The sequence below is a fragment of the Camelus bactrianus genome, chromosome 6 (assembly GCF_048773025.1).
Source record: "Camelus bactrianus isolate YW-2024 breed Bactrian camel chromosome 6, ASM4877302v1, whole genome shotgun sequence".
Taxonomy (NCBI): Eukaryota; Metazoa; Chordata; class Mammalia; order Artiodactyla; family Camelidae; genus Camelus; species Camelus bactrianus.
The window spans coordinates 56,501,449-56,510,694 of record NC_133544.1 but is presented as its reverse complement, the minus strand read 5'-3'; the positions used below and the strand labels follow the sequence as shown (position 1 = coordinate 56,510,694).

At 41.0% G+C, this 9,246-nt stretch overlaps 1 protein-coding gene across 3 annotated transcripts in view; it reads left to right on the top strand.

Moving 5' to 3' along the window:
- The first annotated feature begins 3,487 nt into the window (after nt 1-3,487).
- The window catches only part of ARHGAP5 (Rho GTPase activating protein 5), a 61,384-nt gene continuing 55,625 nt past the window's right edge, over nt 3,488-9,246 (top strand). Inside the window, exon 1 of one of the 3 annotated variants that reach the window (XM_074365673.1) lies at nt 3,488-3,624. The gene's annotated coding sequence lies outside the window, so the exon portion shown is untranslated. Of the gene's footprint in view, nt 3,625-3,795; nt 4,008-9,246 lie in introns of those variants that run through there. The other 2 variants (XM_074365674.1, XM_074365672.1) reach the window with 2 other exon arrangements.

Below are 9,246 nucleotides of genomic sequence, written 5' to 3'. Positions count from 1 at the left end.
TGTGGTTATTGGTCACTGGTATTTGCCTGCTAGTAGGAGTAACATCCCATCTTACCATGCCTTTCCTCCTCCCAATCGTCCTAACTTTGTGAGAGAAAGAACAGTCTAGGGAGGATGTGGGGGTTAAGTGGGGGGCGGAAATGAGTTGTGAAATTCTGTAGGAAATTAGACAAGGAACAATTTTTCCACATTATTTAGTTATTTGCCTTTGTTATTCTCCAACTTTGTGTATTTTGTCTGTAATCAGAGTGATATTCTGAGCTAGTTTGATTTCCAAAAGCCTGTCTTAAAGCAGACAGGCAAAAAGTATGGGCCAATTCGTCATAATGGGGAAGGCCTTTTATTTGGCTTCTCGTATGTTCCTGGTTGAGGCTACAAAAGCCAAAGTAGTTATGATCAGAGATTTCCAGCAGGGGGTGTACCCGCTTCTATAGGGTAAGTTCTTTTGAAGCCAAATCACATCAAACATCTGAATATTGTATGTAGTGTTACCACTGATGGTAGAAGCTGGGATTTTGTTAACATATTTTTATGGCTGTCATCTCTTTTGATCCTAAAAAGACAATGCATATTAATACTTTATTAGGATGTTTTAAAGGACTAGAAATTTGTGGAGAATATTTAAATTAAAAATCTAAAATGCCTGACTGAAATCTTATTCTGCTAATTTTTTTCAAAGTAAACGAAGAACAAAGCTTCGGGTGATTTTAATTATCTAGTACAACAGAACAAGTGTTTAAATTTTTTTTTTTTAGATAGAAGAGTAGTTGATCTGAGAGAGCTTGATAATATTTACTCTACTGTGTGTGTGTGTGTGTGTGTGTGTGTGTGTGTGTGTGTGTAAATGATAAATTACTTCTTTTTTCAAAGTTTTTTCTTTTGGGTGGGGAGGGTTGGTGTTTAGAGCTCTTTCTCTGAAGGCATGGCACCTGATCAGTTTTAAAACATGCCATCTTATCCTTGGGTTTTGTTTTATTTTCTGCTCTTTATTGCCATTTATTTGTGTATATCTAAGCATTTTAACCATAGAACTTTGGCCCCCAATTCTTATTTTCAGATTTTTACTTGTACAGAAAACTGTATGCTTTATTTTTTGGGAAGAACAAGTACTAACATAAAAATGATAAAGATTTCTTATACGTTTTCGTAAGCAGCCTACCAGTATATTAGTATTAATAAGCAGCAAAATCTTAAAATTCCAGACCCCTTAAATCAAGATGGATAATGTAGAAGGACTAAAACGTAAAAACAATATCAGCTACGAAAATTATCATTTGAAAACCATGGCTTCCCCGCCCCACATTTTCTGGTGTCAGCATTACCAGAAAATGAGATTTCAAATCTTTTTTCCTCTAGTATTATGCCCTGATTCTTCAGTATCATGTCCTGTTTTGAAGGAAACATAATGAAGGTGTTCCTTCTTTATATGTTTACACCTTCTTTATATGTTAATGTTTCCTTTAAAAGTCCTGACTTGACTTTGGTTTATATTGATACACGTCCATGGTTATAAAATTTCTGATTATTTAGGAAATAATTTTTAAAGTATTTTTAGGGTGGACACTGTAAGGTACTTAATATTTCAATGTCAAAAACATGGCTTTGAATTGGCTTCTTGTACTTTTAAGGACTTTTAGTACAAAGGTCATAAAATGCATTTAAATGCACAAACTTCCCAACCTATACAAGTGTTATGAGTGTTATGGTATTAGTATCACACTTTGATGGTTCCACTCCCTCTCCAAAATTTCCTCCTCTTTGTATTTTCTTTCACTGCAAGTTTTCTTAGTGTCTTTCTTCCCTGCCCTATGGCTTGTAACAGAAAGAAGTAAGTACTTACGTACCTCATTTAACCTATTTGGTACCATTCAGATGCAAAGGAGTGGCTGGAGTAAGAAATTTTAGTCATGCCTTTTTAAAATTAGGAAGCAAGAGACATATAGAGAAATCAAACATCTTTCTGATTTTGTCTATTAAGTTTACCTTAGAGAAATACAGAGAGTAGAGGGGCAGGGGTGTGGAAGAAACGAACAGAACTTCTGCTGGAATATTGTGACAGATTTACTGACAAATATTTTCTAACAGATTTTTACCAAAAGGCAGTTTTTGTTTTTCTTTACTGACAGACCGTAAACGTACTTCTGGTTGGCAGCAGCTGCATCATCATAACGCTAAAAAGCAACCTTGGCTAACTTCAGTACCTTATGTAACATAAGAAATCAAAAATAATTTGAATTTAAAAGACTTTTTTATATGTTAGCTTTACTGATGATGAATTGTTTTCAATGCAGGAAATAAATCTTTCCCCAAAGAGAAATTCTCCCTCAAATCACTTCTTTCTTTTAGACTTAACAACAAATTGGGGTAGATTTATGTTTTTGCTCATTCTTTTATCTCTGGCAACTATTTTAAGACCTCTGTGTAAGACAGATTCTGCTGACCTTGGGAAAGTCACAAGACTTCAGTTTCTTCAATGGTTAAGAAAAGGCATTTTTCCACCGTCCTTCCTCCACCATTCAGTGCCAGTGCCCAGATAAGAAATACACCGAAAGCCCAGTGTACCCATTCAAGTCTCAAAATATATTAATATACTTAAGGCAGTATAATAAAAGCCAAGTGGCCGATAGTTCCTAAGATTGGGCTGGTAGTGGTGTGAGCAGGGGTCTTTTGAACCACCCTAGAATCCGCCCCATGTCTTGGCATTTCACTTAACTTTCATAAGGACGTACTGAACCAAGGGCCTGCCTGCGTCCCTGTACGGTGTTGACGGAGAAATGGGTTCTTCTTTGCTTTCATGGAGTTTTGCCTTCTGGGTGAGTATGGCACCGGTTCCGGGCGGGTGATGTCTGTAGTTGGCCAGCGATCCCCAGGAAGAAAACTGGCTGCACACACAGGAGCATACACGCAAGTATGTCCCTGAGAACGAGCTTGGGCGCATATTTTCCTCTCTTGAATTCTTTAATACTTAGAGACCGTAGGGTGATTTATCGAGAATCATTCGGTGCCCACGCGATGTTTTGCAACGGCGAACACAATATCAGCTTCCTTTGCAGTACTATGGTTTGCTCTCAGTTACCGCCAGAAACCGGAACAGAAGGGGAGAAAGCAGGGAAGGTTCGGAGACGACCGTGCTCTGGGCTGCACGGTTTGCAGCTTCTAAAGCGTGGAGGATGGGATGGAGGAGGAGCAGAATACGGAGAAAGGGGAAAGCAGAGGAAAAATACTCACGCCAATGGGTAAAAGGGAAAAGGTGAGAAGGAATGGAGTAGGAGAGGGAACCAATGGGTGGGAGAGGCGGAGGAAGAAGGGGGAGGGGCAGAAGCCAATAGGGGAGCGGGGACGCGAGCGAGGACGCGGCCCCGCGCGCTCGCTCCCTCCCTCCGGCTCCGGCGCTCGCGCCTTCCCAGGCTCCCGGGAGACGAGGGCAGGGGCGGGGCCCAGCCGGGCGCGCGGCGCGGGAGGCGTAGCGAGGTGAGGGCGGCGGGGGCGGGGGATTGTGGGGAGGGAGGCGCGGGTGCGCGCGCGCGCCCCGTCGAGGCTGCGCCGCCGCTCCGCCCCGGGCCGGGTGTGTGGCTGCGCGCGCGCGCGTGCGTTCCGGCGGTGCGCGCCGGGAGAGATGCTGAGGTAAAGTTCGGGAGAGAGGGAGAGATCCGTCAGCGCGAGGGAGCCCGAGTGGCCGCCATTACTGAGCCCGGCGCAGCGGCGGGCGCCGGGGAAGGGGGGAGGGACGCGGCTGCCGCTAGTGGCGGGGAGGGAGGGAGGGTGGGTTACCCGGCCGCGGGAGCCGTAGGGCTTAAGGTTTCGGGGCGTGTGTGTTGGGGAGGGCGGGGGGAGGTGGCTGAAGGGACGCGGCGCTCGGTGAGCGCGCCGGGGAAGAGAGGCGAGCAGAGAGTGGAGGAGGAGGCGGCGGCGGCGGGAGCGCTCCCCAGGAATGTCGCTGCCGCCGCCACCGCCACCGCCGGGGCCGCTGCCGTTGAGGAGGAGACGGAGGAGACCGACGGTGTTAGGTAGGACCTTGCGACTCCCCGCTCCTCCGGGCCTTCCTGCTCGCCCCCTCCCCGCCAGGGACCCTCCCGCCGCCCGTTGCCCGGCTCGGTCGCCGCCGCCGGTTGTAACCAGTTCAAGGGGCTGGGGCCCCACAGCCGCCGAGGAGAGCGTGGCGCGGTGCTCCGTTCTCGCAGGCCCGGGCGGGGAGCGGCTGCCGCGGGGGGATACGGTCGGCGTGAAGGGCAGAGAGGCCGGGGGATGGGGCGCCTTCTCCACAGGTGACGGGGCAGGGGGCGACGGAGGCCTGGTGGCGTCCGGGGATCGCAGCGCCCCCCCCCCCCGGGCGCCCGCTCTTGCCCGCCGCCCTCACTTGCCCTGGTCTCGAAGGGTGCGTGGGGGAGGAAGGTGGCGGTGTATGTTGGCCGGGTGGCTGCTGTTAACGAGTTCCACCTGGAAAGGGGAGAAGGGGTTCGCGGAGACACAGTTTTCGTTGCAAACTTGAGAGCCTTGCAGGGGGATCGGTCCTTTCACTTTTTCCCCTATCTCCCCCACTCGTCCCTGGGTTCTGTTCACCAATTTCCCATCTGCTGCTAAAGCTCTGGGAAGGATGTGAGAAGTTGCACTGCGCCACCAAAACACAGAGTCCTAAGGATTGACTGCGACTGGATTGAGGCTTTGATATTGAGTTTTCGCTAGAATAACCTCTAGATTCTCTCTCTGTTTCCACTAAAGAAAAGTATCGGGGTGGGGGTGGGGAGCTGCGCGGGAGCGCGCGCGCACTTATCCACACAGAAATACACTCACTGCCTCACACCCTCCCTTTACAGCGTTATTAGAAATGCAAAGGAGGTGGAGGCTCTGGGTGTAGCTGAGGCTGAAAGGTGCTTTGGAAGTCAAGGCAAACTATCAGGACGTTTAGAAAAATTCCGAGAAAGTTGTAGGGGAGACGCTTATGCTTTTACCATTATGATAGAAATCCAGTTTTGGACCATGCTTAATATATGAGAATTTAAATGTCTTAAATCTAGACCAAAATAGGCGATAGGTGATGTGTACGCGCGTTTTTAAGTTTAGGTTCTCAACAATAATTTGCTTTTTCCTTTATGCTAGGTAGGAAATGACATCATCTAAATATTCGGGTATAAAACCGTGAAATACATAGCTATAATTACTGATCTTTGCTTATGCTGCCTTCTACAGGTGTTGGGGGGGGGGCGGGGTTTGCGGCTCCACTTAAAACAAATCCAAAACCAATATTCAGTTTGAACAGTGTATTACGGAGTGTTTATTTCCATCGAGGTTTTCATTCATTTCAGGGAATATTTCTCTAAATCTCCACTTAAGATAGTTCTTTTAACAAAAATTTGATCTAGATTCAACTATTCAGAAAAATACTTGGTTAAGTAAGATAAATGAGTAAAGTGTGTTGGGAAGTATTTTGCTGTCAATTCCAGTTTATGTGACTTTAATGTGATAAAACTCCACCCTAGTATTTTTAGATAGACATACTAACCATATGGGTAACCTACTAGACATTTTCTAGATTAAGGTTTTGCTTCCATTTTAAATTGCTTTCTCATTTTTGGCTCTTTAATCTATTCTTTGTAATTGACCCACGTTTCTTGTATCTATATTAGGTCAGAGGAAGAGAGTTAAATGCAGGTCACCAAAAACTTGCACAGACCTTGGAGCACTTTATGACTAAACATACATGAATGAAAAGCTGGATATACCTATGCATTTAGCTTTCAGGAAATAGCACTATTGATCTGATTGATTTAAAGCAAAATTTAGAGCAATACAGATGACTAAATGACTAGACTAGAGTCGATTTGGTTGTGTATTTAGGCAACATTTTTAAACCCACTTCAGCATGTCTTATTTTACCATTCTTTGTACATTAATTATAACCACTGGGAGATGGAGTGTGTTACACTTTGATGTAAGAAAAAATTGTCAAAATTCTGACATCTTTATCAATTTTTTGCACCTCTTCTCCCGTTTAAATTACTTTAACAATTTAGAAATTGTATTGCAGAATTAATATCTTAGTTGTCATATGGTACTTATCCTAAATGTTTTAGAACCGTTTCCCCCAGCCTTTTTTTTTTTTTTTTATTCCTGTTTGAAAGGCAGATTTAATCTGTACACTATCTCTTGGAGAAAATTATTTTGACCTTGAAAGTTAAGATTTTTTTTAAGGAATAAAATACTGTATTTGCATTCTTTTCTTGGAATTTAAATTGTGGTGCAGCTTAGAATAATAATTTTGTAACTTTTTTAAATTGAGAAAGTTATTTCTCAAGAAGATTGTGCTGAACTTTTATTTTTTTACCATTAGGACTTAAGTGAACACTAAAGGCAACACTTACCTTCTTAAGTATGAGATGGCATAATAGAGATTTTCTTGGTAGCTCAGAATGTTTTAATTAAACAACTTCAGTTTCCATATATATTATTTTAAAAACTATTTACTTGGGCTGATTTTTTCTATGTATACCACGAAAGTATGCAGATAACATAATTGACTCAAGAAGTATTGTGTACTGTTCTGTTTTATTAAAGTCTGTGTTCCTGAAACATATTTGTAAAATACATTTGAAGTGCACTAAGGGAATTTGGCTTTTTAAAGAACTGTGAAGAAACTTTATAAAAGGATCCGTCATTTGGTGACTTGAGTAATCAAGCTTCTACTTGTTTAAGTGAAGCTTGTTGATAATTTTATCAAAGTAGGAAAAGCCTTATTAGAAATTAAGAAAAATAGTTTAGTGCTAAGAATAATAAGTATGTACTTTAATTGATTTTTCAAATTCTTTTTCTTGGATCCCTTATTGATTTTTGCTGGATGTCCTGAGACTTCCTCTGATACCTCAACCCTTCCAAACCAGGACATCTTCTATTTTTTTCTATTAAATGTATTGTACTAAAATATAACAATTCTTTTGAAAAAAGAAATCATCTGCATTAAAATTTTTTTGAAAGCCTCTGGTTTGTTATTCATTAATTCAGATTATCTTTATTTAGCACTTACTATTTGCTTGGCTTTGGAGATACCAAGTGAAGAGGTGATGCAGCTCAAGTTAAGTGGTAGTAACTATACAGGAATAAATAGTTACAAGTGCTAAGGTGCAGGGAAGAGAACAACTTTCTATCAGGGCTTCTTTGAGAAACCTTTACAAAAGAAGAAATATTTGAATTTTGATGTTTTGACTGCAAGTAGAAGTTTGCATGTAAGAGAGACCCAAAAAAAGGTTTTTGACCCCCTCCCTCCACTGTATTTTGGAGGTAGTCTGTCCACAGTACCTTAGATTTTCAGTCAGATAAAGTAGGTTGTTAATGTTTGGTCATGTCTGTATGTTTTTACTCCTTAGAATTACAGCTATTACTTGGGAAAAAGTCATACATAACTTTGTAATTTTAGGGTTAAAATATGACTAGTATGTGTCACTTGATTAGGTTCTCAAGCTTTTCATCATGAAGAGTTAATGGAAAAGTGAATTTTCATTTTTCTAGCTTCATAATTGATTAAGCCTATTTTATTATCTCTTAACCAATATTTTATTGAGCAGCTAGGCACTATGAGTGATACAAGGAAATATTTTTTAAAAGCCTTTAAAAGAGCTTACAGCTTTGGTGGGGAGTGAGCTTGACAATTTAGGAATAGTTAACTGCCAGTTGAAGACAGTAGAAAAACTCTGTACAAGGCAGTACATACTGATTTAAAAATTGGTGTAAAGGAATTTAGATAAAGGAGATATCATTTGGAAGTTGCACAGGATTGAGATAAGTGAGAAAAAAAGACGTTTAGTTAAGTGAGTGACACTGTGGACCCAAAGCACAGGGAAGTGTGGATAAATTGACAGGTCAGGGGAAAATATAAGGTAAAAATGTAAGAGCATCAATTTATATGTTATGAGCCAAATTGAACGATTTGCGGAAAAGTATAAACACAAGGTTAATAGAAAGAGTAACGGGAAAATCAGTTACGTTTGCATTGCTGTCTATCCTAGTTGCTATATTTGGCATTGTCAAGCAACCTTGGAAAAAGTTGTTTTGGCTTCTGATACGGTATGTAGTTTGTTCATTTTCTTCCTCCTGATCATGATCCAGTATCTTATGTTTCTTTCTATACTTGCCTTTCCAGAGCCACAACAGTATCTCTTTGTATTTACTTGTTAATTTTTATTTTGGTTGACTGTTTAGAGAATGTGGAAAATTAACAGCGGGAAATTATGATCGAGGGAACTGAAAGATCCAGATTTCTACTCTTTTCTAAAAAGTTTATAAATCTTTGGATGCTTGTTATAAAGAATATTAAATCAAATAGTCTCTTAAGTAATTTTCTGAAGTTTATGATCTTGAAGTTGATGTACTGATCTTGACTTTGCTTCATTTTGTTTCAGTATTTTCATTTGTCTTGGTAATACTGTCACCTGAAATTCAAGTGCTAGCACCATCTGTTGCTGAGACTGATTAGTTTTTCTTTAAGAAACATTGACTCATTTGTCTGTTTCTTTCATCTAGCAGCCAAGCTCTTTGTCTTGAACTACTCTTTTTCAGTTCTGTGATAGGGTGCTTTGGGGCCTCTAGTATTTGTCTATCTTGAGCATGGTGCCCCACCAAATCCAACTTTATATTCTAGTTCTAATCTCTAATGATTTCTTATTGCTCATTACAAGATCTAACTCCTTTTTGCCCTTGAAGACCTTACATAGTCATATCTTGGAGCTTCAGAAATAAATCTCTCCTTTCCAATATGGCGGCTGTGCTCAACTACTCCACCCTAATCATCCACCAGGAAGGACTTCTTTTTAAAATCCAAATCCATTCTGTTTTTCAAACTTTACTCAAATCCTTTCATCTGTTGCAGGGGTCTGCACATTATAGCCTTTGGGCCAAATCCAGCCTGCTGCCTGTTTTTGTATAATGTCTTTTTACATCCTGAAATGGTTGAGGAAACAATTAAAAGAATATTTTGTAATATGTGAAAGTTACATGAAATTCAAATTTCATTGTCCATAAGTAACCATGATCATTTATGTAAGTATGTCTGTGGCTATAATATTCACTGTCTGGCCTTTTACAGAAAATGTTTTCCAAACCCTGATCTATTCCAACTTGTACTGATCTTTCATTTCTTTCGATTCCTATTACATTTATCAATTCCATAGTATAGCACATTGCCTTTGTCTCCTCAGCTGTGGTACTATATAAAGCTTCTTAGAATAATGGGCAAGTGCTTTTCAGTCCTTTATAATT